The following is a 16,068-nucleotide window of genomic DNA, read 5'->3' as shown; positions in this document are numbered from 1 at the left end:
CTTTAAAAAAAGTATTTTTATTTAGCCAGATTGAATTTAATTTATCTTTTATAATAAAAACAAATTATGTGAAAAAAACCTGACACAATGGGTAACTTGAGCATTTGCTAGGAGCCCAGATTTAAAGTGTGGGCATAGTATTTCACATGTAGGAATTCACCCAGCTCAGCAGCAGCAAGCATGTATGAAAATCTTCCAGAATCTCAAATTAGAATATTTAATTTCAATTACTAATCAAACAATATCAATCTAAAAACTGTCACTTTAAATGTATTGAATATAAAATAAACATTTAGCTGTACAAAGCAGGGATAGTAATGTTAGCTGAGGTAACCTGACAACTTAAAAATACAACTAAAACATACTAAAATCATATGAAACATTAAATTAAAAACTAATAAAAACAGTCACAGGCCATGTTGATGTGGTTAGAGACTAAGAGTTTAAAATCATAAAAAATAAAGAGAAGCCAATGTGTTTCTCGGCACACATTAAGAGATTACCAACCAACCATTTCACACACTATACAGTGATGTGGGAGTAACCAGTAGGAGTCCTTAAAGCAGAGCGATATACAGAGTCTAAAGGTTTAAGGGTAGCTGCTGATGCATATCTGTATATCACATCACTATAATCCAGAACAGACAACAATGTTGCTTTAACAATCATTTTATTGTATGTACAGGGAAACTGCCAAGCTTGTGAGAGTAGTACTTAAAAAATTGTTGTCTAGCCATACGCCAGAGTACTTATATGTCCTAACTCTTTCTACGCCAGATCCCTTCAGGGTTGTGATTTAAAAAATATAAAAATCAATGTTAGATGATCTGAATTTTTTTTAAAGACTTACATTTTTAAAAATAGTTGTAATTTGATTAATATGCAGATTGTTTCCACTACAACGTGGTCAGCTGAGCAGTACAGAATTGCGACAATGCGATATTTTAGTTGACAATGGTGGCGACATTAATTATGTCATTAATTTAGAAATTAAATAATATTGGCCCAATAATTTACAAAAGGTGCAACAGGTGGCCACAACCCAAATCAATGAAGCAAACATCTCTGCTTGTAAACAACTTTTTCTAGACCAGGAGCCAGAAGGATGAGCCTTCCTAGGTGAGGACCTGGACAGCGCATCAAGAATCTTCATTTTTCAAGGAATGTTAAAAATTACCTCCAGACTCAGCTGAGGGTGACAACCCTCAGATATTTTTAAGAAAATATCTATCACGTGAGACTGTAACCTTAACATCTAGGCATAGTTTAGATAAAGAACCCTTTATCTGAAGAAATCTTTGCATGCAATCTTTCCTATAACTGAAATATAGCCAAATTAGTTAATATTTATAAAGCTAAAAACAGTAGCAGCTTTCGTACAGTCGGTCAGCTTCACCCGCTAAACTGGTGGTCACCATGTTTAAAATTGTGTACAATCGTTAAAACGCATGTAAACACTATCTCTATTGTGTGCATGTGGGCTCAACCTCGATTGCAACCTTGTTTGGGGCACATACACTATCTATATATATCTATATAATATAGGACAACAATGCAAAAAAATAATTCAAGTGCATTTATGTAGTGGGAATAAAGTCCATATAGAGAAATAATAAACCATGTGTGCCACAATTATTGGCACCCCTGAAGTTAATACTTTGCACAACCCCCTTTTGCCAACAAGACAGCACTTTTATAAAATTTCACAAGATGGGAGAATACAGAGAAAGGGATCTTCGACCATTCCTCTTTGCATAATCTCTCTAAATCATCCGGAGTCCTGGGTCTTCTATGCACTCTCCTCTTCAGCGCACCCCACAGGTTTTCAAATGGGTTGAGGTCTGGGGACTGAGATGGCCATGAGAAGAGCTTAAATTTGTGTCTGGCGAAACATTTTTGTGTACATTTGGCCACATGTTTATGGCTATTACCTTGCTGAAAGACCCAGTGACGACCCATCTTCAGCTTTCAGGCAGAGGCCTCCAAATTTTGATTTCAAATATCCTGGTATTTTAAAAAGTTAATGATGCCATGCACCCTAACAAGGTACCGGGGGCCTTTGGAAGAGAATGAGGTCATTTTCCGCATACTCATCTTTTGTTGGAAGGCTATACCCACTTATAGTTCATTGCCAAGGAGCTCTATCTTGGTCTTGGTGCTTGGAAGTGAGAAAAACCCCAAGATGCTACTTTTTTGCATCACTCTGGTGTGTCAGTTGAGAGCAAAGTTTATGTTTGGATCAGTTTGACACTTTTTATATTGCAACTCCAATGCACATCTTAATGAATCTTAAGGTTCATTGCTCTTTAAATGGGTGTAATTTTATTATTATGCGATTATATTATCATTATATCAGTGGCATAAAAACAATATTATTGACAGCAACTAATCCAGGTACAATATATTGCCCAATAAACGGTTTTGTGACAGGCCTACAAGTACTGTATTCTTCTACTTTATGTTATAATGTTATAAGCTGACGGTGTAAACCATGTCATAGCCTATTAGATTTTTGTGCACCTTATCTTCACCACCTCACATTCAGTACTGAGGGCTGTGTCGGCACTGTTTTGTCTGTTTACTGTGTCTAATGTCTTATGTAATTATCATATTTATTTAATATTAGACCATTTATTGTATTGTTCTGGTTCCATGTTTGCAAATAAATTTTTGCACGTTTCCACTTTCTGTAGTATTGTATTTTTTGGTTCCATGTTGTACCATGGTCCTTAAGGAGCGTAACTTTGCTCCACTGTGTACGAGAATTATTCTGAACCAGAGTGAATGCAGGGCAGAACGGTGGGACAGACTTACTCATGTTTGTGATTATAATGCTAAACTCTAAGATTAACGTTAATTCATTCACCATTCATTCAAATTGTTATGAGCAAAGTTTGGTTAATAACATTGAGAAAAAGGCCTTTTTCTCTCCATTAAACTGAGCAGTTTAGAAATACAAAAGTTTCTAATGTTTATGTACAAACAATAGTTAGTTGTGTTCTGAATGACAGACCAAAACGAAAAAGTAAAACAATGTTACATTCTTTCTCATAGTTTGTTTTACTCATGTTTTGCAACATCAGAAAAATATTTGGAAATTGTATTTTAGCAAATCTTCTTTGTTAGTGAACACAATGAACTAAATGTTAACAGTTATTTGTACAGTTATTTGACCTGGACCGTATCTTTACCTGCTGTGTGGATCAACCTCTGTTCATTAAAGATCTTTTTTTTTCACATCCGCGAGCGTCTGGTTTGTCGAACCTGTGTCACAGACTACTTTGTCACAACTCAAGCATAGGCGATGCCCTCGGAAGACCATAGTATCAGCCTCAGCTCGCAAAGTCCGTCCACCTTCTCACCTGCTCAATGCACGTCCCAGATCAGTCTCTGAGGAGGATGATTGTCCTGAACTTATGCAAGGTGATGCATTCTGTCTGTCACCTGAGGAGAAGCACTGATTGTAATAAGAAGGACTGCGTTTGTATTGTGGCGCAGTTGGTCATCTCCTGTGTGACTGTCGGGAATGTCCACACAAATGTCAGGCATCAGCTCCAGGAAACCGTGTGGAGTCTACTTCATGTGCTAATTGTTATGGTGTGGTGTAGGGTTTGGACTCAAGTGCAGTTAAACTTTTGCTTTATTATTATTAAATGTTATTATACCCCTTTTATGGTGTGTGCTTGGTGAGATTGGTGACTGTGACTTGGTGACTTGGTTACCAACCCTGGTAATGGGAGCCCCATGTACTTCCACTGCACCACCACAGCTGTGGGAGGTGGCAGTATAAACACTATAGGAAAATGGCAGGAAAACAAAAAGGAAAAAACAGGAGTGGTGTTTACTCAAACAAAAGACAGCAACTCAAATGCTTTTCTCTTTTAACTTCAGTTTTTCGCTGTTTCCAACTTAAATTGTTTTCTCTTAACTTCAGCTTTTCACAACTTAAGCTGTTTTCTCTTTTAACTTCAGCTTTTCTTCACTGTTCTCACTTAAACCCACTGTTACCGTTCGCCCCTCTACAAAGGTGCGATGGGGAATTGTGTTTGGCTGGGTGTATTTATACCGTGCCACACAGGTGGGTCTGGTCAGCGGTGATTACCGCAGGGGATTCTGGGGCTTGGAGTTCTTTGCTCCAACCCCACCAGCTTTAATACTTTGCTGGCCCCCTGCTGGTGGCTGATGGTACATGCTGCCTGCTCACACTAATGTGGTGAGTATTCCCACATTGGGGTTGGTATCAAGATGATTCTTCCTTTCCATAACTTAAGACTGCCTTAAGTCTGCCTCTGTAGTCCAGTAGGAGAGGGAGTTGTCACTGACTAAACCTGTTCAACTGTCTGAGTGTGCTTTACACTCAGAGGACATACTTTTTTTTTGTTTTACATCTGAATATGCTATTATTTTGGGGTTGCCTTGGCTGAGAAAGCATGATCCCTTCATCTCACGCCCCAGAAGGAAATTGGTATCCTGGAATCCATATTGTCTGAGAAATTTTCTGACTTTTCCCACAGTTCCCCTTCTACCACAATTAAAAGCCACTTTATATCCCACAGAGTACAGAGATTTAAGGGAGGTCTTTAGTAAAAAGAATGGCAATAAACTACCTCCTCATATGAAATATAATTGTATTATAGATCTGGTAGAAGGAGCTGTTCTGCCTGCTAACTCAAGCCGAGGAGCAGGCTATGTAGGAGTATATATGGAAAGCTTTAGCTCCACTTCTCCCGTTGCTGCTGGCTTTTTCTTTTTAAAGAAGAAAGGCCCTGTATTGCTTATAGAGGTCTGAACCAGCTGACTAAAGCTTACTCTTATCCCTTGCCTCTGGTCCCTGTAGCGTTAGAACAGCTTCATGGGGCGACAATCTTTACTAAATTAGATCTTAGGAGTGCACACTACCTATTGAGAGTAAAGATAGGTGATGAAAAGAAGACTGCTTTTCTCACCACTAGGGGCACTGGTCATACCTTTCGGATTACGCTATGCACCTTCGGTTTTCCAGGCCTTCATTAATGATGTGCTTAAAGATATGCTGGGTCATTATGTTATTGCTTGTATTGATGATATTTTGATTTATTCCCAGATTATTAGACTAATGTTAGAACGTTAAAGTTTCATCTCTCCACGATTTCGTTTCTTGGATATATCATTAATCAGGGAGGCGTTCTAATGGATGATAGGAAAATAGAAGCTATGGTAAACTGGGTCTTAAAAGAATAGCAAAGGTTTTTGGGTTTTGCTAACTTCTACTGCCGATTTATCCATAACTACAGCAGTATAGCTGCCCCTCTTTTTTCTGTCCTGGCACAAAAGTGGTGGAACCAACCTCCCTTGGGTGTCCAAACAACAGAGTTGCTCGCTGGCTTTAAACGCAGACTGAAGACCCACCTCTTCAGAGAATACTTGGGCGAATAGTAGAGTGGTCACCTTATTGACTTGTGTTTAGTAGTGTCTAAACTTAGAGGTATTTTTGAATTTTTAGTCTATTCAAACTAGCTGAGGTTATTCTCGGATAAATAGCAAAGCACTTTTGTAAGCCACTCTGGATAAGAGCGTCTGCTAAATGCCTTAAATGTAAATGTACTGTTTGTGCTCAGTATAAAACCCCTAAAACTTGTGCCATTGCCCATTCCATCCCTGGTCTCATTTAGCTGTTGATTTGCTGATCTGACCGGGTGTCTGATGGTTACACTGATATTTTGACCGCTTTTCAGACAGCTGAGAGTATATTTTTTGGTATCCATGAAGATATAGTATCTGATGATTGACCACAATTTACTTCTAGGGTGTGGTCTGTGTTTTTTGAACAATTATGGGTGACAATTAGTCTCACATTAGGATACCATCCCAGTCTAATGGATAATGTGAGAGAATGAACAAGGAACTCAGGAAATTCTTCCGAATGAATCGTCATGAGAATCAGACAGACTGGCCCTGATACTTTCCTTGGGCCGAGATAGCACAGAATTCATTGGTTAGTTCCGCAACAGGTATGGCGTTTTTAGTATGGACAGTGCTCCAATGTATGGCGTCAGACGGTTGCTGGACTCCAGGAGACAAGGGGTATTGCAGTGCTTCGTGAACTGGGAAGTTTATGGCTCTAAAGAACACCACTGGGTTCCAGCACAGGATGTTCTGGATCAGGGTCTGATTGCAGATTTCCACCAATGTCACCTTGAACGTCCAGCCCCACGTTCTAGGAGTCGCCCAGGATTCATTCGCTGGCCCTTTGACTGACAGGCCTGGGGTTCAGTCCAGGAGTTGTCCTCGTCAAGGCTATGCTGTCCAGCGCCACAATAGTTCCGGCAGTGTGCAAGGGGGTTTGCGTCATTGTGGTCATCCTCATTCCTTGATTGTCCCGGACTCCTTGAAGGGAAGTATTGTCACACTCCTGGGTTCGCCTCCTGTCCCTCTCGACACCAGATTACCCATGATGCTTCAAGGACTTCCGCAACAGTCACAAGCCCTCTGCCAACCAATCAGGGAAGGTTCTCATGATCAGCATCACCGAATACTAATTAATATAATCTGTTTTTTATTTCTCTTCATTTCTCTGATTTCCGGAGCAAAAATACGAGTAACTGGCACATCGGTTGCCTGATCATCTTGATAAACACAGGACAGTGTCTGCTTTAGTATTTCTAGATCCTGGTAGTTAGGCAGATATTCTAAATTCTTATCATCTGTTATCACAGAAAAAGGATGTTTTGCCCCCTCTAACCAGTGTCGCCACTCTTCTATGGCCAACTTAATTGCTAATAATTTCCTGTCCACAGTTCCATAGTTTTGTTTGGCGGGTGATTTATGATTTTTAGTTTATGAGAATAGAAAGTGATAGGATGTAGTTTTGGGAGATCACGCTGTGACAAAACAGCTCCTATAATGGTTTCTGATGCATCCACCGCTATAATAAAGGGTTGTGATGGATCGTGATGTTTAACATTGGGATGTTTACCATCTGCCTGTTGTTTAACACATAACACTGGCAAACAGTCAGAGTGGGAAGAGGCAAAGCGTGGTTCAAAGTACAAACAAAAGGTCAAAGTCCAGATTTTCAAAACACAGGCAGACAAAAGGCTTTGTCGAGAAAAACAAAAGGTCATACACGGGAATAGTAAAACAAATAGAACGCTCAGTAGTTTCACCAGATTGGGAAGACAATACCTTGCAATAAGCTAACCTAAAGCCCGGGCTTAAATACTATACTAGTATGATCTTTTTGTCGACTACATGCTTCAGAAGGCACTGTAATATTTAGAGAGCAGAAATTAATGATTGATTAACAAACATACCATATTAATGTTGGTTTCTCTATCCAGCTTTGCTGTTTTATTATTATTATTATTATTATTAAACAATGCCTAGAATGTATGTTTATTATCTTGCAAGTCAATGTTTTAATAATAATAAGTAAATATCCCTAATAATAAAATATAAAAAGTATTATCAATAGTACGAGTTGTGGTAGAATTATTATCATCATTGTTGTTGTTTTTTTTTTATCATTAATGTTTAAATAGTCTGGCCAGAGGAGGATCGGTCCCCCTTGTGAGTCTTGGTTCCTCCCAAGGTTTTTTCCTCCAGCTCTGAGGGAGTTTTTCCTTGCCACTGTCGCCGTTGGCTTGCTCACGGGGGTCTTTGACCCTTCATGTTATTTCTTCTTTCTTCTCTGTCTCTGTCCTTTATTAAGTACTAATTATGTAAAGCTGCTTTGTGACACAACAGTTGTAAAAAGCGCTATACAAATAAATTTGACTTGACTTGACTATAGAGGTGTCTGTATACAGGAGACATATTTGAACACTTTTCTTTCAGGACCTTATTTGTGGAACCACTTTATAAATTTATTATATACCAAGAATACACTGCTCAAAAAAAATAAGGGGAACACTCAAATAACACATCCTAGATCTGAATGAATAAAATATTCACTGGAGACTTACTTTACTGGAGACCTCTCTCCAGTGTTCGAAGACGGTTTCATTATGAGCTGTTAAATATGGACGTCTATGACTCACAGTAACGTTTACTTTTTGTATATTATGCCTATTTACTAACCAAAGCATTTACTGATACTGATATTTAGTTTATGTTTGTATGTAGAAATCTTTTCTCTGACATGAACACTGGAAATGGACTGAAGACCTGCTTCACGAGTACAGTATCTTCTAGACTGGGTGCCGGCCGATCACATCCTGGATCCGGTGTTGATCCAGGAGTTTCATGCCCATAACCCTGGTAGACGGGCCCCCAGGCCTAGTCTTTATTATTTAAATGTCAGACATTTACTTTGGTTTGCTCTTGATTATTGAAATGAGTGACATGACCACAATGATATCCAAAGAAGCCTTAGGAAATAGGGTTGTTTATGGAACTTAGCTGTTCCACTGTTCACAAAATCATTTACAAGTGAAGAACATTTAAAACAACTGCCAACATGGTCAGGTCAGGCCGTTCTAGCAAGTTAAGCGCCGACAGCAAGATGTGAGTGAGGGAAAAAAAAGAATATTTACTTGCAGACTTTAGAGCTCTCACTTTTGGTTTCCCCTGAGATAAAAACTGCTGGAAACAGATTAACCTGTGCAAGGAGGGTGTCCCAATTATTACCTCAGTCTTTTACAGCATTTGTTGTCAGACAAAAAAATACAACTTATATTACAAACAAACAGAAGAGCAGATGAAGACAAATTGTTTTATTCTCTTGATGATGCGGCCAATAAGTTGGGCAGTTCCGGTCCGCGGTCCACAGGCTCCTCAGGACTTAAGTTGATGTTCGGTTGATTTACTCACTCACAGACTTTAAGTTCATGTCACTTGCCACGGACTTTTAGGTTGACAGTTGCTCATGTATCATGCCATGTTTTACATGTTCACATGTGTCATGAGTTCACACGTGTCTGATTTGCATTCATTAATTTGGTTCACCTGAGGCTGGGGTATTTAGGGAGCTAACGCAAACACCCCTTTGCCGAGAATTTGTCATTCTGAGCCAACCTGGAGTGTTGGCATCTGTCCAAGTAATCTAGGATCTTATTAGTGCTTCACGAGGACGTCGACGAGAGTCTGTCACGGTTCAAAGAGTCCTGCTGGACTGTCCTGGGGAAATTTTTGCGACTCTACTGTCACGACTACCCCAGCGACTGGTCGCTGAGGTGCGCAACCACTGGCCTGACCCCCTATCAGTGTGTTAGGCCCTGTTGTCCCCTTGGACTGCTGCGAAGACCCGGGTGCCACCAGTCGACACTTGGATGCGCCGCAGTGAAGCCGCCTGGACCAAGACCCATCAACACATCCAGACCTTCCTGCAGCGATACAAGGCGCAGGCCGACTGTAAGCATGGGGAGACCCCATCCTACGTGTATGGGTCTCTACTCGAGACCGCCGTATGGGGCTCCCATCACAGAAGCTGGCAGCTAAGTACATGGGTCCTTTTGTTGTGGTCAAGCACATAAATGATGTCTTTGTTAAATTACATTTACCCCCCCTATTCACGTATTCACCCAGTATTCCATGTTTCACAGTTAAAGCCTGTGGTTCCCGGGGCCCCTGGACAAAGCCACCCTGGCGGACACAGAGCCGGTGGAGGTCGAGGGGATCCCCGCTTACACGGTTCGGCGAGTGCTGGACTCCCAACGGCACGGGGGCCGACTTCAGTATCTCCTGGACTGGGAAGGGTTTGGCCCGGAGGAGCACTCCTGGGAGCCGGCTAGCAACGTTCTGGACCCGGCCCTGGTCCGGGAGTTTTACGAGCGCTACCTGGATAAGCCGGCTCCCAGGCCTCGCGGGCACCCCAGGAAGTCACGCGCACCCGCCCGTGGGGGCCTCTCACGTCCGCGGGCTTTGCGGCCCGCCTCATCGGTCCGCTCATGGAAGGGTCAAATTCTCCCATTCCTGGTCGACGACCGCGGCGGTGGACAGCTCAGCACTGACCTGATGATAATGCTGTTGCTGACTCTTACTCCTCATTGCTTTGACAGACATTGAGACTCTGGAATCGTGGAGAACCCAGCAGTCATAAAGTAGATGAAGACCGCGTTGTCACTGGGTATGTGTCTGATCCTGTAAACAGCTAGGCAGCTGGGCTGGTTTTTCCTGTAATAAGTTTTTTTTTGTTTGTCTTTTTTTACATCTGTGAGAGGAGATTATTCATATAAATGTGTGTGTGAGAATAAAATGTTCATTTTTGTGAACATAGTATAAAAACATGCTAACTTTACAGTTATAGTTCTTATTTTTTTGGCATCATGAAAATCAATATATCTACATATTTCCACTTATTTGGCCAACAGCAGATTATCCACACCCATTTATACAGATTTTATATAGAGTAATATATGAGTAGACATGAGTCTACAAAAATCTATAAGTCTATAATCTGTAATCCAGTAAATAGACTGTGTGTTAGTATCAAACCACACAGCAAACTGTACACTGTACACAAAACTGTGTAAACCCAAAGCAGTGGTAAGAAATGGGTATGTATATAATGGGTAAGTATATATATATATATATATATATATATATATATATATATATATATATATATATATATATAGATATACAGTGGGGAAAAAAGTATTTAGTCAGTCACCAATTGTGCAAGTTCTCCCACTTAAAAAGATGAGATCTGCATGGAGGAATGGGATAACATACCAGCAACGGTGTGTGCCAACCATGTGAAGACTTACAGAAAACATTTGACCTCTGTCATTGCCAACAAAGGATATATAACAAAGTATTGAGATCCGCAGCATCCGCAGCATCCGGTCCAACACGACCAGACTCTGCAACAGCTTCTTCCCCCAAGCCATCAGACTCCTCAACACAACTCAACTTCTGAACTGATATCTTTCTGGTACATGTACACTCTCCCTCTCTCTCTCTCTCTCTCTCTCTCTCCAACCATTTACCCCAGGAAAAAAGGGGAAGCATTTTTGCACAAAGCATTGCACTAATAACTTTACTTTACTACCTCACTGGACTCTATTTATTACACATTGCACAATTTGCACACTACCGGCAATTATTTATTATTCTCAGGTCTGTACTGTGTTGTGTTGTCTGTCCGCACTTGTTTGTTTGTGTTGCACTTGTGTCTTGTATGCACTGTCTATGTTGCACCATGATCCTGGAGGAACGTTGTTTCGTTTCACTGTGTACTCTGTATGTAGTTGAAATGACAATAAAACCCACTTGACTTGACTTGACTTGACTTGAGATGAACTTTTGTTATTGACCAAATACTTATTTTCCACCATTATTTGCAAATAAATTCTTTAAAAATCAGACAATGTGATTTTCAGAATTTTTTTTCTTATTTTGTCTCTCATAGTTGAGGTCTACCTATGATGTCAATTACAGGCCCCTCTCATCTTTTTAGGTGGGAGAACTTGCACAATTGGTGACTGACTAAATATTTTTTCCCCACTGTATATATAAATAAATAGCTTTCAGTACCTCAGCACATGGCCTGTACTTACCGCTGAATTTTTAAAAAAAAAATTTTGGTCAAGCTTATATCTGATTCTGTCCCCTTTCCCCTTTCTGTGCCAGGTCATCCATTTAAGTCAGCATCCAGAGCTATGTCTAGACTGGCCTCTCAGTCTGTTTCCAGTCATGGGCCCTTGTTCCTTTCTCCCATCCAGTCTTGTGTCCAGCATCCACAAACCATGTAATTGAGTGGAAGCAGTGAGACAACAGCTCCAGCCTCTCAGTATACTATATATATATATATATATATATATATATATATATATATATATATATATATAGTATACTATAATTCCCTCTTGGATCAACCCTTGGATCTGGAACCTTCTGAAGGGAAACACAACCAAAAGCTAAACTAAACAGATGTGTTTTCAGCCTAGATTTAAAGATTGAGACTGTGCCTGAGTCCCAAACATTATCTGGAAGGTTATTCCAGAGTTGGGGGTTCTTTATAAGAAAAGGCTTAGATCTCTTCAGCATCACTGCTGGACTGAGAATAATCTATAAACCAGAAATAGCCAGCGTCCCGTGGGCAGTGTCCTGTGACCACTAATAAAGGACTAGAGGATGACCAATACAAACTGTGCAGCAACAGAATGCGGACCAACTATACTGTGTTCACAAGTATTTGGCAAGTGAGTATTTTCACCATATTAGCATTCTTAGGCATATTTTCTAACTCCAGGCTGAATAAATGTGAATACTTAGCATAGCAGGTGATGTGTGTCTGTGTAATAAGTGAGGGTGTGGCCTAAGGAGGTCAACATCCTATATCAAGGTAGCAGGCAATAGCAGGCAGCTTTTTTCTTTAGGCTAAATGGGAGATTTATGAGAGATTCTGAAAAGTCAAAAATTACCAAAAGTTTCTAAGAGGGATACAGCAATCCTAAAATTGTCAACAGGGTCGCAAGAAAAAAGACACAAATTAACTGCTAGGAATCCATTATCTTCCAGTTCTGTCATATTCCAGAACTGCAACATACCTGGAGTACCAAGAAGTACAAAATGTTCAGTGCTCAGAGACATGGCCAAGGTAAGGAAGACTGAAACCCGACCACCACTGAACAAGACATATAAGCTGAAGCGTCTAGACTGGTCCAGGATTACATTACATTACATTTATGCCACTTAGCAGATGCTCTTATCCAGAGCGACTTACAAGGTTAGTCACATTACAGAGGAGGGCCAATGTAGTGTTAGGACTCTTGGGCCAGATGGGCTCAAAATCAACTCCTAAACCTACTGGCAGTTTTTAGAAGACACTTTCTTTAAGCAGTGGTACAGGAAGAAGTCTGCATCTTTCAAAAAGACAATGAATTTTATGCAGGACAATTCTCCATCACATGCATCCAAGTACTACTCTGCATGGCTAGCCAGTAAAGGCATTAAAGAGGAAAAACGTGTGACATGGCCCACTTCCTCACCTGACTGAATCCAATTGAGAACTTGTGGGCAATTCTTCAACGGGAGATTTACAGTGAAGGAAAACAGCACACCTTTCTAAACAGTGTCTGGGATGCTGTGGTTGCTGCTACCCAAAAGGTTGATCGTCAACAGATCAAAAAACTGACAGACTCCATTATTGGAAGGCTTATCACTGTTATTGAAAAGAAGGGTGGCTATATCGGTGACTGATTTTTTTTATATATATGTCAGAAATGTTTATTAGAAAGTTTTGAGTTGTTTCTTTATAATTCTCACTTGAACAGATGAAAATAAAAAAGTGAGATGGGAAAATGTCATTTGGCTGCATAATAATTTTACACAATACTAGTTGCCCAATAATGTGTGCATATATTGATTCTCCTAAGAAAGCCAAAACCTCACTTTCACTTTCTTAAACATTCATGTTTGAGGTTTATTCACATTTGTTTTTATTTATTAATAATTGTGCATACAGTGTAGAAAGAAGCATCTAATAGCATGGACAGTGAGTGGACACAGCAGCACTGCTGTGTTTGATCCGCTCAAACCAGCACAACACACACTAACACCCAAATAATAGCTGCTCTGTGGTGGTCCTGGGGTGTTCCTGATCATTGAAGAACAGGGTGAAAAAATGCTAACAAAGTATGCAAAGAAACTACTGTAATTATAGATCTACACAGTGCTCCTATATGGTAAGTTGAGCTAATAAAACCGGCTGAGTTTATTCCACACCAGGGGTGGATGTAATATTTTGACTTTTTTTGTTGTTTTGATGCAACAATTTAGTACTAGTTTTCAAAATTAGATGATTCTATGGATATATCTCTGATATTAACATCACAATCTATATTCTGGCATTAAAAAGTAACTGATTTAATAAACATGCTGTTGGGTTCTTGCTCTTTCATGTCTTTCATGCATGAAAATTACAGTACATAAAGTCTGTAGTCTGTCTATATTGCTTCAGGTACTGGAAGAGTGGTCAGCCCAATAATGGTGGGTGGCTAAAAGACTAACAGGACTGTGTGGTAACTGGTCCCCAGCTGGGAAGGAATGGCCAGAAGCCATGCCAGAATTCCTTCTACTGAATTTGAGAGAAAAAACTCCAGTCCAGTTCAAAGAAGAACAGAATGTAATTAATAATTGATCAAATGAAAATGTGTTTTACAGAACCTTCTTCTGTTCCCCTCTTGAGCTCTTATTTAATCTATTTTAAACATTATACTATATTGTATTCACTCACCCATCCGAATCATTGCATTCAGGTGTTCCAATCAATTCCATGCCCACAGGTGTGTAAAACCAAGCACCTAGGAATGTAGACTGCTTCTACAAACATTTGTAAATAAATGGGGAATAAATCAGGAACTGGGTGAATTTCAGCGTGGAACCATCTCTTGGGTAGGGTGTACCTTTCCACAGAATGTGGGACAACATGCATGTCCGGCTGGACAGGCAATGAACACAAAGAGCAGAAAAAAAACACATACAGATGGAGTGTGACTTCATTTTTTGAACTCCACTATATCTTTATATAAAAAAAAGTTTGCTGCTATAATAATGTTAACAATGTCAGATATATTCTGGATTACGGTGATGTGATATACAGACATGTATTTGCAGACACACTGAAAGCTTTCGTTTTTTGTTGTGTATCTTTAATGCGCTTACTTACTATATGCCACTGTACATGACAAGTGGGGTGATTTTTGTTTTGTTTTTTGTTCACGCGCTCGAAAGTGTGAGTAGATGACATGAACAAGAGAGTTTATATTCTTTTTAGTCACTGCTTAACTATAGCTTTTAGTTGTATGTTCCCTCTCTTCTGTTTATTTTTTGATGTTTTTGTTCTTTCACTTTTACTATTTTTATGGTTTGCTTGAAGTACATTTCTACTTTCGGATTTAACTATCATAAATTAATTATTTTACTTGTTTTAAATTCCTTTTTCATTTTCCAATATTTTATGTATCAGCATTAATTTGCAACTTGTAAAATGTGGCTCATAAGCTTTACGTCACTGTTAGGACTAAAAAAACTGTATAGTTGTATGAACTGAGAGTTGTCTGTAAATGAAGGAAAGCATATGCCAAGATAACAAACATGAACAACTACTGAAAACACAACTGGAATACCTGAAATAATACAAAAAAACTCCCTCTTAGAAAACATTGGAAACAAAAAGGCACTCACTCCCTGCTTTTCCCCAATATGATTGAGTGTGGTAGGGAAGCTAGCAATCTAACAGAGCAAAAGTGGAAAGTACCAGGTTGGCCTAAACAGGATGCTCCAGGTGGCCTTAAGGTCTCTGGCTGCATCCTCTTTTCTTTCGTGCCCTGAGGAACTGATTTTGTGACTCCATCTTGCTGCCTGTCCAAATACCAGATGAAACAAAAGAAGACACTTGATATTCCCACTGAAGCAGCTTCCAGTGGAGGTACACAAGATGATGCTACCCTGGAAGTACACAATTGCATTATTATCATCAAAACATAGGCAATAAGTATAGTCAGATTATACTGTTCACTGTGTCTTCGTTTAAACACCTGCTTATTGCATCAACAATTAACACAATTAAATGGATATAATTCCTGTATGTGTGCTGGCCCTGTGCAGAAACTACAATTGGCAATTGGGGTGTTGCTGAATGCAAACGTTGCAATAGGGGTCAGCTATCCCACTTCCTGAATTACTGCTTGTTCTTTTGTTCCTGCTGCTTCTTTCCTCAGCTCAATTTCTCCATGTTCATGGGAGAACAGGAGCAGTAGCAAGTCATAATAAGTCATAATAACAATTCTTTTACTTTTAAATTATTTTGTGGACAGTAGAACAACTGATTTCTATTTATAAATAACTCTCTTTCCAGACTCATAGGCATCTAGAACCTTCTTTCTGAAGGCCTCAGAGAGCTTTTTGGATTTCACCATGGTGATACAACTCACTTCAACAAACTGCATTTCTGTTAATTACATTTTACAAATGTTTTAAAACATGTTAAATTTTGTTTAGTTCCACTACCTCCATATCTCAATATTGCTAAAATGAAAAACAAAAGTCTGTGTTTGGAGATGTTTTATAGGGGGTCCTACTATTTTTTCACATGACTGTAAATGATGCAAGACTGCCTTGTTTGCACTTTTCACTGCAACT

Source organism: Salminus brasiliensis, chromosome 24, assembly GCF_030463535.1.
Source record: "Salminus brasiliensis chromosome 24, fSalBra1.hap2, whole genome shotgun sequence".
Classification (NCBI taxonomy): Eukaryota; Metazoa; Chordata; class Actinopteri; order Characiformes; family Bryconidae; genus Salminus; species Salminus brasiliensis.
This window is presented reverse-complemented; position numbering follows the sequence as displayed.